Source organism: Sus scrofa, chromosome 13 (assembly GCF_000003025.6).
Source record: "Sus scrofa isolate TJ Tabasco breed Duroc chromosome 13, Sscrofa11.1, whole genome shotgun sequence".
Lineage (NCBI taxonomy): Eukaryota > Metazoa > Chordata > Mammalia > Artiodactyla > Suidae > Sus > Sus scrofa.
In genome coordinates this window covers 150,293,027-150,308,435 of record NC_010455.5, presented here as the reverse complement: position 1 = coordinate 150,308,435, position 15,409 = coordinate 150,293,027, and positions in this window count along the sequence as shown.

The window sequence follows — 15,409 nt, the reverse complement described above, 5'->3', positions numbered from 1 at the left end:
TGAATACAATGCAGCCAGCAGCATGCTCATCACTGTAAAAGAGCTAAACTTTTATATCTTAAAAATAATCAGTACTCATTAGAAGCAGAGTATGTAAATTAATGACCCTATCACTGGAAGTTAGAACATGATGTTTTATTCCCAGCTTTATTACTGATTTTACTACAAGACCTTAACTGACATGCTGCATTTTTCTCAGCTTTATTTTCTGTAGCTGGAGAATCTGAGCCTGCTTTCATTCTGTAGCCTCTGATTATTGGTTCTATTAGAGATGAATGACAGTATAGATAAGCAAAAGTCATTTTCATCTGGCTTGAGAATTATTAATAATTTATGTTTGTGAAACTGACTTTTGGGGAAGTCACAGTTTTTTTGTTTTTGTTCTGTTTTTTTTTTTTTGCTTTTTAGGGTCGAACCCACGACATATGGAGGTTCCCAGGCTAGGGGTCCAATTGGAGCTACAGCTGCTGCCCTATGCCACAGCCACAGCAATGCAGGATCCAAGCTGCATCTGCAACCTACACCATAGCTCACGGCAATGCCAGATCCTTAACCCACTGAATGAGGCTAGGGATGGAACCCACAACCTCATGGTTCCTAGTAGGATTCGTTTCTGCTGCACCACGACAGGAACTCCAGGGAAGTCACAGTTCTTGAAATCAGAAAATAAAGCGACACTGTAAAAACTGACTTAGGAAAAATTGGAAATTTTAATGTATATATTAAATTAATTATATTAATTAAATAATTAACATATAAATTAATATATTAAATTTATTTTATATATACATAGTATCTCATTACCCTTCCTTCCTTCCTTCTTTCACACCCAAAGAAAAACTGTCCTTCCTCAAAGTTCTTATCATGGCTCAGTGTAAACGAATCTCACCAGCATTCATTAGGAAGCAGGTTCCAGTGGGTGGCTCAGTGGGTTAAGGATCCAGTGTTGACATGAGCTGTGATGTAGATCTCAGATGCAATTTGGATCCTGCATTGCTGTGGCTGTGGTGTAGGCTGGCAGCTACAGCTCCAATTTGACCCCTAGCCTGGGAACCTCCATATGTCTCAGGTGAGGCCTTAAAAAGATAAACAAACAAACAAAACTTAACTTCTGTCCTTCCTCTTTCTTTCCAAACAAGTGTTCTAGACCTCACCTTGTCTAGAGGACAAGGAAAATAAATGAATTAGTTTTTAAGAAGGGAAACTGGAACCTCCTGGACTTTAAACACTCATTTTATATCTGTTGCCAAGTAAGAGAGCCTGTAAAACAAACTGCATCCTATAAAACAAACTGTATAAGATTACAAGTACAAAAGTCTAAGGTCAGAAAAATCCATGCACACTGATTTCAGTGGCTTCCTGTCTTGAGCAGTCTTCAGGAAAGCAGCCGGAATGACTTTCCACGACTACCTGGTCCCAGGCTTTCAGCCAGTAATCCCTGAAAAATTGGAAAAGACACATAGCCATATGGCCACATGCCGTGTGCCCTGTGGCCTTCCTTGCCTTGAACCTCTCTTGATGGGTAATCTATCAAATGGTTAATGGCTTAGCAATTAGGGAATACTCTTCACAGTGTCCTCTGGTCATCACTAACCTCAAAAAAAGTTTTTAATTTGATGTTATTGGAGCTAGCAGGTATTTTTTTTTTTTCAGTAACAGTGTACTTTATGCTGTGTCTTTACTTGCCCATCTTAATTCATAAAGGTTTGTCAGCATTAATACTTATCAGGAATATCAAAAGCCATGCCCTTCCTAACTTAAGAAGTCTTTGCTCTGGCTTTTCCAGAATCCTGCCAAAAATGATTATGTCATCTAAATAGATAAATGCCTCTAGGTTATTTATATCCCCCCCAATTACTTTCTCCATTAAACACTGAAAACTGGCAGAGGCTCTTGAAATACTTTTGGGCCTCCTTTCAAACTGATGTTCCGTCCCTATTTCACACACAGAGCAAACGAAACAGATTTTTCTCTTGGTCTTCCTTAGCCATGGGTATTTGATCATTCTTACTCTTTGAGTCCGGGTATGACTTCCAGTGTCTCCCTGGCAGATAGTACCAGGTGGCTCAAACTCCAGGGTAGGATACTTGTTTATTTTAGTGTACTACTGCTCAGAATGCCATAGTCCCTGGAATTATACTTGGTCAATTTCTTTCATACCACCACGTCGAACCATACCTAGGGCTCTGGGACTTGGGTATAATGCTGCTGATGAATAATTCTTTAGTATGCTCATAGTTGTTATATTTTATACTTTATAATCTATGTAGAATACTTCTGGAAAGTGTGTGGATCATTTTTATTCTATTCTTTGTTGTCTCTCTGAACATATTTCTCACTCATAGATAAACAAAAAATGCTGGCATCTTAAACTTTATGTTCCCAGTCTCTCATTCCATTCTTTAGGGAATTTTGAAATATCTTCAAAATCCAAACATTCTAACTTCTCTAGTTAGAAAACCCAGGGTTTTATAGCACATATCTCTCTTTGGCTAATATGCTCATTCTCTTTTTTTAGGTATCTTCAAATAAACATGAAGAGAAAAAAACATCTAAATATTAAGGTCTGTCTCTGCTGACACTCCTGGACCCACCCTTACAGAAAATTGGAATTCGTTCTCATAAGTAATGACACACTCCACAGACCTCCCAGTCTGGTGCACATAACGCTAGATTATCTACCTGCTAAATGTTCCCAGAGCCACTGAGAGAAATTCTAGTCTAAAATTAAAAACAAACAAGCAAAATATAAGAATAATTTCCAAACTTAAGACATGTAAGCTCAAAACCATCTACCTCTGCATTGTGGGATGTCATCAATATTCCCCCTTAGGGTTGGGTCCAGGTTTTTAGGACCTTTGACCTTATACAATTTAGGTGTCTCTTTAAGAGAAAGAATAAAAATTATATATGCAAGATTTCACACAAGGATGTTGACCAGGAAGTACAAAAATGAATATTTTAAGATGTTTTCTCCCTATTCTTAAGCATCAAACAGGAAATCCCTCGTCTTCTCTGGAGAACTTTGCTCCTTCAACTATCCCTTCTCTCTTCCAAACTCGACCTTTCCTCTCTGCTGGATCATTCAGATCATTTCTCTTATGCAAAGAAATGCTATTATCATTCATCCTTAAATGTGTCACTTGAAATGCTCATTAACAATTTCCGGGAAATTAAAATAGAACCTAGGTAATAAAACAAAATCTAACCTTTTTTTCCCTTTTGTCTTAGCCTAGTTTCACTTCTTCATAGGGTGCCACATGCAGAGGCCTTGTACTCATATTTCAGATGAGAGTTCCTGGTGCAAAATGGTTATGCCCAACACCTCAGCTCAGCAGAGTGTGTGCAGAGACACTGCACCTGCCACTTCAATCTGGAGTGCAATGAGATGCATCTCACCTGCAAGAACTCCACCTCCCTCCTCTTCCCACTGGCAAGAATTCTATAAAGTAGCCCTGCTCATGGTATTTCAAGAAAAGCATGTGCTCTAGGGCATGAGCTCACACTACTCCATTCTTTGATCAAAGAATGAAGATTTCCTTCACTTCTGAGCTAAACTCAGTCTTATTTTATTGGCTAGAATGACAATAGGCAGAAGGACCCTTGTTGTGCATCTAGTCAGGAGGATCTATAAAAAATTTTGGTGACCACAATGGAGAGACCATGGCCTTTTTTCCTACACCTATCCACTAGTCTTTAGGCTCACTAACCTCCAGGAGTCAACAGTAGCCCTCTCCACAGTCACCTTTTGTTTGGTCAAGGAAAGTGGCCAATTCTTGTGAGCCAAGATATAAGACCAGGAAAAGGCCCAGTTTCTAGCCCATGACTACCTGGCAAAAAAGGATACTCAGTCTGAGTTCAAGAAGAGGCACTGAGAGAGTTCCCCTTGTGGTACAACAGAAATGAATCTGACTAGTATCCACAAGGATGAGGGTTTGATCCTTGGCCTCACTCAGTGGGTTGGGGGTCCAGCATTGCTGTGAGCTGTGGTGTAGAACACAGATGTGGCTCAGATCCCACGTGGCTGTGGCTGTGGCATAGGCCAGCAGCTGTAGCTCCAATTCAACCCCTAGCCTGGGAACTTCTATATGCCAAGGTTGCAGCCCTAAAAAAAAAAAAAAAAAAAAAAAAAAAAAAAGCACTGAGGATGCCCAAATGTAAAAGGGTCCCAAGGTGGCTTAACCTCTTCTGGTCAGCACTAGTTTCTCTGAAGTAGGCTGAGGAGACCTGTGAGCTGCTCACAAGACCAGGAACCCATTACTGGGGAGCCCTGTGAGCTAAAGCAAAAACAGGAAACACCCACCATCAAACCTCTCTTCTTTCCTCTGCTCACGAGGTGAATCTTGGGTGATTTGTTACTGACTGAGGATCCATGGCCTCTCCTTCTGATATCAGTACAAAACTCTAGCTGTCCCGAGATGTGGTGAGTACCCCATGAGAATCCCACATGCTTTAAGCTCTTACCCAGCAGGAAGTCCAAAAACTCCTCCTTTTTCACAGAAAGGAAGAAAGAGAAAATCCCTGTTTCAGACAACTCTAAGTTGGTCAGGAACTAACAATAGCTAAGCTGCTCTGGTCTGGAGCAGTCCTGTCTAACTTCCTGTGAGACATTCTGATGAGGAGGGACTAACTACAAATTCAAAAGGGGCCCCACAGTAATATCATGGTCCATGCCATTTATATGTCTTCTATTTTGGTTTTTTGAAGAATCTGTTATCAGTTTGGTGCTGGTTCCAAATTTCCAGAACCAGATATCTTATTTGGGTCAAATCTTATGGTATTTGCATGACTAATGACCAGCCAGGGTCCAATGACCCGCCAGAAAAAGTATTACCTTTGAAGCAGGTCCCAATGGAGAAGAAAGGTTCATCCAGGTACAGGTCCCATTTACCATTTCTGATCTATGTAACTAGAAAAGTTATTATAAAGGGTTGAGGGAAGATCCAGAGGGGTTCCTGAATCTGATTAGGGTAATGAGACCCATGACACCCTGCCCCTCACCCCAAGGCTGACACCCAGAGCCTCCTCAAAGTACTCCTAGTGGGGAGAGAAAAGACCAGACAAAGAGAACAGAAACAATGCAGGCCATTCCATTTTCAGACTGAGGAATCAAATGGTCCCAGACAATGACCCAACTGGGACCACTGAAACGATGGAGAAGAGGGTGGAAGAGAGAGGCTGACTCATTATAAAAATATGATCCTAAAGGGAATCTAGGCAGCAGGCCAGATACCTGCCAATTGGAACAAGGTAAAGGAAATCAATCAAGAGCCAAGAGAAAACCTTTTGGCATTCCTAGAACATCTCAAGGAATGCCTCCCAATCTACTACCACTGATCCTGAGTCTTTGGAAGAGAATCCTGAGGTGATATTTTGTTTCCCAAAGTGCCCCAGGCATTAGGTGTAAACTTCAGAAAATGGAAATAGAACCAGATGCCCCTCCCTGTCGCCTGGTCAAGGTTGCTTACTGAGGGTTAGGGTGTTTAATAAGAGATATAAAGAGAAAGTCAGAGGATAAAAAAGCCCAGAAGGTTTTTTTCCTCCCACATCAATCAGCGACATGAAAACCAAACTTAACTGCCCATAGAGACTCAACTCTGGTATGACCGCCAACCCCCACCAAGGAATAGCAAGCCAAGGAAACTAGGACCCAATAACTGCACCATATGTAAATGCCAGGGACACTGAAAGGGAGAATGCCCTCACTGCCCTGAAAAGGGAATTGAACATGGCAGATCCTGGCCACTAACCTCAAAGGCAGGTCCAAGCAGATGAAGAATGATGGGGCCAGAGGGCTCCTAAGCTGGCACAACAATGATCCCCAAAGAGACCTGGCTGACGTTGGACATAGGAGGAAAGATTGGCTAATACTTACTTGACACCAGTGCCACTTACTCAGTTCTGAACACCAGATCAGGCAGACTCAGTCACAAGAGGTATACAATTACGGGGTGTCAGGGAAGGCATTCATAGAGCCATTAGCATATAAGTTGATGAATACATGCTCACCCATTCCTTCCCATATGTCCCTGAACATCCTTATATCCCTGCAAGGAAGAGCTAGCTTACATAAATTTGGGGCTAATATCCATCTAATGGGAGACAAATTGGAGACTGGCTTCCCCTGAGACAAAGGGCACAGATGATAATGTTAAGGACTGAGGAAAAACTTCTCCAGACAGAGCAAGGTTGATCTCTTTGGAATAAATTCCCAGTAAATCAGGGACAATGAGATTAGCTGTAGGAACCAGGCCTGTGACAGTCCATCTAAGACCCAGACATACATGGCCCAATAGAAAATAGTACCCTCTCCTTCAGGAGGACTTATTGAACATTGCCCCTGCTATACAGAGCCTAATTGACTAGGGACTGATTAGACCATGCCAATCAACCTGTAATACTCTCTTTCTGCCTGTAAAGAAGCCTAATGGGGAATGCTGGGTGGTACAGGACCTCAGGACAGTCAGAAAAGCCACCTAGGATATATCGCCAATAGTACCTAATCTTACACTCCGATGGTCGCTCTACCATCCATAAGGACATAATATTCTGTATTGCATTTAAAAGATGCCTTCTTTTCTGTATTCCGTTAACCCCAGAATCACAAGAAATTTTTGCTTTTGAGTGGCAGGACCCAAACATGCAACAAAAATGACACTGCTAGATAGCCTGCCCCAAGGGTTCAAAAATTCATCTTTGGGGAAACTTAAGCTAAATTTTCTACATCTAGGGGAATTTTCACATCTCTTCCAGTGTGTAGATGACATTCTGATCAATAGCCCTACAAAGGAGGCCTCTGACAGAAATATTGTAACCACCCTGAACCACCTCGCTAATAAAGAATATACGATGTCCCAGAAAGAGGCTCAGCTATCACAAGCTATTATGATCCACCTAGGTTTCATTCTCACAGAAGGTGGGAGAAGTCTAGCCCAGGAAAAGAAAGACACCATTTGCAGTCTCGCCCCTCCTGAAACTAAAAAACACCTTAGGGATTTTCTGAGGTTGGCTGTGTTTGTGCATCTGGATCCCTAACTAGGTCTAATCGATAGATCTTTATATGAAAAGTTGAAAGCATGATGATCCTTTTGAATAGAATTCAGGATACAAAGAGCCTTTTAAGACTTGAAAAAGCAATTACTAACTGACGTAATTTGCTGTATGACTGAAATTAATACAACTTCGTATATCAACTATATTCTAATAAATTTTTTAAAGTAAAATAAAAGAAAGAAAAAGCAATTGCTTCAGTCCCTGCCCTGGCCCTGACAGATTTAGCTAAACCCTTTGACCTTTACATTCATGAGAGAAGGGAAACCAAACCGCCCTTGGGATATTAGTTCAAAACTAGAACCCCTTACTCCAGTGGTTGCTTATTTCTCTAAGCAATTAGATTGAACTGCTAATGGATGGCCTCCATGCTTATGGGCAGTAGTACCTACTACAGCCCTACTAAAGGAGGCTGAAAAGTTCATGTTTGGTCAGCCAGTCACTATATGGACTCCCCACTAGGTTTAGGCTTTAGTAAGTTCCAAGGGAACAGAATAGCTATCCCCTGGAAGGTGGATTCACATCCAAGCTATGCTTTTTGACAACCTAGTGGTTACCTTACCATAAAACTCTGACACATGCTAAATCCTGCCACACTGCTACCCACAGAAGTGGGGTCCCTGCAGCATGATTGCATAGAAACCATAGACATGTTCTATTCCAGTTTCTCTAACCTAAGAAGTGAGACTCTCAAAATGCCAAAGAGGAATTGTTCACAGACAGGATCAGTTTTATGAGAGAGGGAAAAATGTTGGCAGGATACACAACGGTCTCCTAGACCTAAGTCAGAGAAGCACAGAACCTATCCCCAGGGACTTCTGCTCAAAAGATGGAAATGATGGCCCTCACCTGAGCCTTGGAGCTCAGGACATGGAAGATCCCAGTATGTGTATGTCATCCTATATGCACAAGAGCTATTTGAAAGGAAAGAGGTATGCTTACTATAGAGAATAAACAGGTGAAACATGGCTTAAGCATAATGAAGCTCCTAGAAGCAGTGGAGCTTTCAGAAAAGATGGCATTGATTCATTGTTGAAGTCACCAGAGGGAAATGCAGAGATAATAAAGGGAAACAGCAAGGGGGGTACAATTGCCAAAAGGGCAGCCTTAGAGCCAGTAACTTGGCAAATACCCCTCATACCTGAAGGCCTGATGCATCCAATTATTTCCTAGTCTACACAAAGGAAGAACTGGACAAAGCCCAAAAACAGGGCTTCAGTAGAGATTTAGGAAGCCATGGATGGCTGGTTGATGAACATGGGCAATACTTCTTTCCCCAAATTGCAGTTTGTCAAGCCATCAGGAGAGCTCATCAAGGAATTCACTACAGGAGGGAAGCCCTATATAAGTGGTCAGTTTAGGTCATGGTAACTCCTGGCATGAAAAGTATAACCAGTCTAATAGTTGAGACATGCCCCATCTGTGCAATGAACAACCGTTAACACCAGATCTCCCCCAGGAACCCCCAAATAAGGCCCATTCAGACGAGAGGGATATATCCTGGAGAAGACTGGCAGATTGATTTCACTCTCATGCTAAGAATACCAGTATGTTCAGGTATCTATTGGTGCTAGTAGACTAACATTTTATGGTTGGATAGAAGCATTCCCCGATAGTCCCAAATTTTGACCTAACCGTGAATCACTTTCTCTCATTTCCCACTTAGCTAGAGGGGCTAAGTCATTACTAAAAGAAATAATCCCCAGGTTTGGGATCCCAGGATTCCTGAAAACAATAATGGTCCAGCATTACTGTTTCAAGTGATGGAGGGGATAATGAGAGCCCTGGGCATAAAATAGACTTTGCACTCAGCCTGGAGATCCAGCCAGGATTAAGTTGCTTCCTATTGCCCTGCTCTGTGTGTGGTTAGCTCCAAGGGGTAAGTTAAAGTTAAGTGCATTTGAATCTGTGTATGGGAGACCCATTCCCAAACCCAAAAGAAGGAACACTTTAGCCCCCTTGAAATGGAACAAATCAAGTATGCCCTCCAGGTAGGAGAAACCATGAAAGCCCTCAAGGAATATGTTAACCAGGGGCTGCGCACCCACTGATCTGGCCCTGCAACCCTTTTAGCCAAGAGACTGGGAAAACCTAAAAAACGTGGAAAACTGGCAGTTCACAAAACTAACTCACTCTTAAGTGGAACAACCCCATTTGGTGATCCTAACCACCCATTCTGCTCTGAAGTTGCAGGGATCACTCTGTTGGCACATCACACCTGGGTGTCCCTCGAGCCCCAACCTCCAAGAGACAACCTGGGGCAATGAACCCCCTTGACCACTCATGTGAACCTCCCTCTGACCTGAAGCTTCTCTTCTGAAAAACAACAAAAATGTGAAAGGGATATTCAGGCCACAGAGACCACAGCAGTGAGTCTCAACATCAGAACACAATTTTGCCTACAGGCAAAAAATCTAGATACCTGCATTACAGGAAAATTTTGTCATGTGACCATTATCTCTTTCTAATATTTGGGCCTTGTATCTTAAATTGTCTGGTGTTCCTTGTCTCCAAAATATGAAACAAATGGCAATCGCTCATGGATACCAACAGGGCTCAAGCCTGGAGACAATCAAACATATCTAAAGGCAGCTGGGGAGAAGTTCTGCTCCTCTATCCTAGGTTATGATGAAAAACACTCCAAATCAGAAGAAAGCAGTTACAGAATATGGAATTCTCCTCTCAACACCCCACAAGAATAAGGGGGCAGGACAAAAGACAGAGGAGGGATTTGTCACTGGCAAAACCCATTAGCAATTTCTGGGGAGTAAAAATAAAATCTAGGTAATTAAATAAAGTTAACCTTTTTTTTCCTTTGTCTTAGTCTAGTTTCCCTCACTCATAGGGGGCTGTGTGCAAAGGCCTTGTAGCTTGTGCTTCGGACCAGAGACACTGCACCTGCACTGAGATCTGAAGCCCAAGCAGTACAGCTGCATCTGCCAGGAGATTCCTATCAAGCAGCCCCACCACAGCTTGTCTGGAGAGCACTAAAGTGCTAGCTAGATCACACTTCTCCATTCTCTGATTAAAGAACAAAGCTTTACTTTGCTTCTGAACCAAACTTGGTTTCATTCTATTGACTCAAAAGACACTGGGCAAAAGGACTCTGGTTGGGGACCAACTCCAGAGGGTTGGTAACAAAAGCAAAAACAAATAAAACACCCCCTGATCTGACAATCCCCTCCAGTTACTGTACCAATTCCTTTTTCTCCCTACAGTAAAAGATTACAAAAACTTTCTACACACATCATTTCTACCTTCCATTACCTTCTCAATCTACTTCAGTCTCAACAAAAACCTGAAAATCCTTCATGTCAAGATTACCAATAAGATTCATTCCTCTGACATCATCTTACTTGACCACGCAGAAGTGCTGATACCGCTGGATACTGCCTCATTCTTGAATTACTCTCCTCTAGCTTCCCTGACATCATTTTCTAATCTGGCCACTCTATTTCAGTCCCCGTTGTCTGCTCCTCAGCCAAACATTGGAAATTCACCTGCATCTCTTTTCTCCCTACACATTTTCTTTGGGTGATCTCATTTATTTCTGTAGCTTTTAAGACCACCTATGCTGACAACTCCCAAATTTATGTATCTATTTCACACTCTGAACCCCCACAGTTGTATATACAACTACCTACTGAACATCTTTCAGCAATTTTATATGCATCTCGATATATCAAAATAAAACTCAATTTTTCCCAGGGCTTTTTAATTGAATGAAAGACTAAGCTTGTGGATAAAGCACCACAAAACAGGGGAATACCCCCACTTTTTTCTAAGAAACAAAATTAATATTTAATACTTTAAAATAAAACTATACAAGTAGTCACCAGGGTTGGGGCTTGATTAGACATCTTTTCATTTATGTTATAACTTAATGTTGTTTTTATTGTGTATTATGTTTAAAGAGGAAAATCCATAGTTTTATTGTATAAGACCTCTAAAGATCCCATCTGCCTTCATCCCTGATCATTTTCCCACATATCGGTAAAGCATCAGCATGGTTATTCATTTGATTTCTAAGATCTTGGATTATATTTACCATCATTATTCTAAAACATTTTTCATGGAGGTTGCTAATATCCAGTTCACTTAGCTGTTTCTCTGGGTTTTTTTTTTTTTTTTTTTTTTGGTTTTTTTTCTTGTTCCTTTATCTGGGTCATATTTCTCTGCCTTTTCATTGTGCATAGATTTTTGTGTGGTCTCCTTTCTACAAGCTATAGGGTTGTTGCCTCTCTTGCTTCTGGTGTCTGCCCCTTGTGGGTGAAGTTGGTGCAGGGCCTTGTTGCAGGCTTCCTGACGGGAGGGGCTGGTGCCTGCCCACTGGCAGGTGGAGCTGATTCTTGTCCCTCTGGTGGATGTGTACTTCATCTCTGGTTGTGATTAGAGGGGGATGTGTGTCTAGGAGGACTTTAGGCAGCCTGTCTGCTAAGGGGTGGGGCTGTGTTCCCAACCTGTTTGTTGTTTGGTCTGGGGCTTCTCAACCCTGATGAGTGGGGCCAGATTTTTCCAAAATGGCCACCTCCAGGAGAGTTCACACCAATGATTATTTCCGAGGCCTCTGCCTCCGACATACTTCCCCCACAATGAGCCACAGCAGCCCCCTGCTTTCCCAGGAGATCCTCAAAGACCCACAAGTAAATCTGACCCAGGGTCTTATGGAGTCTCTGCTTTGCCCTGGGACCCAGTGCACATGGAATTCTGTGTGAACCGTCCAAGAGTGGAATCTCTGTTTCCTCCAATCCTGTGGAGCTCCTATACACAAGCCTTACTGGCCTTCAATGCCAAATGCTTTAGGAACTCCTCCTCCCAATACCAGATCAGCAAGTGTGGGAAACTGATGTGGGGCTTGGAACTCTCACTTCTGTGGAAGAGACTCTGATACAATAATTTCCCAGTCTGTGGGTTTACTGCCCAGAGGGTATGGGATTGCTTATATCAAGAAAGTGCCCCTCTTGGAGTTCCCATCGCAGCACAGTGGAAACAAATCTGACTAGGAACCATGAGGTTGTGGGTTCAATCCCTGGCCTTGCTCAGTTGGTTAAGGAACCAGCATTGCCATAAGCTGTGGTGTAGGTCACAGACACTGCTTGGATCCTTCGTTGCTGTGGCTGTGGTGCAGGCCAGCAGCTACAGCTCTGATTAGACCCCTAGCCTGGGAACCTCCACATGCCGAGGGTGAGGCCCTAAAAAGACAAAAAAAAAAAAAAAAAAGTGCCACTCCTACCAACTCAATGTGGCTGCTTCTTTGTCTCTGGGTGTGTAGAATATCTTTTTTGGTAGTTTCCAGTCTATTTTGTTGATGGTTGTTCAATAGGTGGTTGTAATTTTGGTGTTTTCATGAGAGAAGGTGAGCTTAAGTCCTACTCTGCCATTTTAATCCTACTCCTCATTTGGTTTCAAAGTAAGAAACCTGGATTTCATGCTTGATAACTTCCCTCATTTCCTATATTCAATCCAGGAGCAAGTCCTGGCACATGGCTCCCAAAATATCTCAACCATACTCTGTTCTTTATCACTACCACTGTCATCCACTTTAATCTCTTACCCAGACTATTGCAAGACCCCTTTACTACATGTTCCACTCCATGCTTATTCCCTTCTAATATGTTATCCACTCACTAAGCAGAATCTCCTTTTAAAAATACAAAATGTTACTCCCTCAATGGTTCCTCCTTGCTCTTCAAACATAATTTCAACTACATGCTACATTTTGGGGGCTCTGCCTCTGGTCACTACATTTTTACAACCACACCTGGACACCAGATCACATTACAGCCCTGGCTTGATCCTTTCCATCATTTGGCATTCTTCAGTGACATCCTCTTGGAGAAATCATGTCATTAGAACCTGTTCTCTAGTTTCCTATCACTTCACCCTATTTGTTATTATAAATTGTAATTTTTACTTGTTTGTTTGCTTCCTTTTTGACTATCTCAGTTAGACTGTAGGATGAGAGTAGAGAACTTATCTGTTTTCTTTCCTCTGGATTCTCCTACATCTGACACATAGTAGGGGATCAAAAAATTAATGGTGAAATATGGATTCTACCCATAAGTAACATGAAAGCTCAGCCCAATCCCATGATGACAGATACAATGCTTCTCCTGCTCTCTCCCACTAACAGAAACAACTGAAATTCTGGGCACTTGATTGAGCTATGAATTATTTGGTTAGATCAGAGGATCCAATAAAGTCAAAACTGCAGACTGTCTTTAGTAAATGACAATGGATGAATAAATGAATGAGAAAGTGACTCTGGTCTTCTGTTTCCTAATCAATAAAATGAGGACCATAATATTTGAGTTCCTTCAACCTCTAAATTTCAAGACCCCTGAAAGTCTTGTGAGGCAAATATTTAAATGACAGACAAGGAGTTTAGCCACAAGTCTGTATACTGCTCCTGGAGGCTTCCTAGCAAGTTTAGTCCTTAAAGTTCTGTACAGAGATATCAGGAATTCAGTACAACAATGTCACCTTCTTCTCTTTATCCTGTTTGGAAAACTGAGCGATATCTCATTGTCTATTCTATATGAAAATGGGGGTGCTTCATCTCAATAAGAAATTCACCACTATTTTATAAACACTGACGAGATCAAAGTGTTTACAATTCATACTATGATCCACATGAACACTTCCTAAAGTGTCTATTGCAAAATAAGTCTTCAATAAATGGTAGTATGTATAAATTTTCTATACATATTGATATATACACCAAATTTGCATGGCCTAAGACACAAGAGATGTTTCCAACATAAAAATAGGAAAATATGGTATTGGAGTTCCTGATGTGGCTCAGTGGTTAAAGAATCTGACTAGCATCCATGAGGATACAGGTTCGATCCCTGGCCTCGCTCAGTGGGTTTAGGACCCCACGTTGCTATGAGCTGCCAAGTCGCAGACGTGGCTTGGATCCTACATTTCTATGGCTGTGGTGTTCCAATTGGACCCCTAGCCTGGGAACCTCCATATGCTGCCAGTGCCACCCTAAAAAGGGAAAAAAAAATCTGGTGTTTTAAATCTAGCCCAATTCTGGCTGAAGAAGAAACAGAAAGCTTTAAAAAATAAAAAGCATGGATTTGGCCTTCCTAACTAGGCACGCTTTCTGTTTTGCCACTCTGAAGATGGCATATTAAGGATGGTGGGCAAGTTGACAAAATTCAATAAGACATTTGACAGGTTCTGATGCATTCTGATGCAGGGTTTCTCAGAATTAATATACTAGCGTCCACAGAATTTTATATTAGGCTTTAGTAAATCTATTTGATAAGTTAAAATTCAATCACATACTAAATGCAGCATGTCATTTAGACTGCTAATTTCAACCCCTCTTTAAATGGCGGATATTTATTCCAAATGACCTATCATATTGAACAAAAATTGTCTTCTAAGACATTTTTAAAGCTTCTCACGAGTGTCTACTGAATTAGAAGTTAAATACTAAACAAAAAAATCATCCATTAGAAGCTAGGAAACATACAGCCCAAGATGGAATAAACTTGGTAATCATTTTGACAAGGGTGAAATTGAAATGAGACCTTCCTTAATCCACTGAACAAAATGTGAGGAAGGATGATAAAGACACTGCCCTTCAGCATTGTGCTCCCCTGGACACCCATGTGTGGGGTTGAAGAAATGGAGCAACCAGAAGCACCCTCACTCCATGTGAGGATCTATAGTCGGTTAAGCTTTGAAGAAGATGACACCCAGTCCTTGCTTGGGCACAGGCACACAATCTAAAATCTGCTCTTAGACACAGATGCATTGGCACAAAATCGGTTCTCAGACCTAGAAATTGAGAATTTTGGCTATAGTTACATAATATGTCATTCCAAAAAAGTGATTGAAACTTCATGGGGTGGGCAAATTTGATAAAATGCAGCAGGCAGAGCAGGAAGAAGTCAGATACTATTGGCAACAGATTCAGAATTTTAAGGAGGAAAATAATACTTTGTTTGGAAATTTCAGGAAGAATATATGCCAAACAATTAATAGTAGTTATCTCTTGGAGAAAGGATTATTGGAAATTTTAAAAATACACATTTCTGTAAGTTTGATTTAAAAAACATACCAAACAAGGAAAAATACAAATTATTGGAAAGCAATTTTAAAATGCCACATCCATAATATACTCACCAGCAATCAATTCCCAGATCCTTACATTTAGATCACTGGAAAGGAAAATTGGAATTCCTTCCTTTTGACTCCCTCTTACAAGGAATAGTATATCTTTTCCTTCACTAGTGTTAAAATATTTCTTTTTTTTCTGTTATGGAGCAAACTTCCCACAGAGTAGATTTGTCTGGTACTGAATGTGAAGCTAAAAAAATGTGTATAAATAGACTTTTAGTTC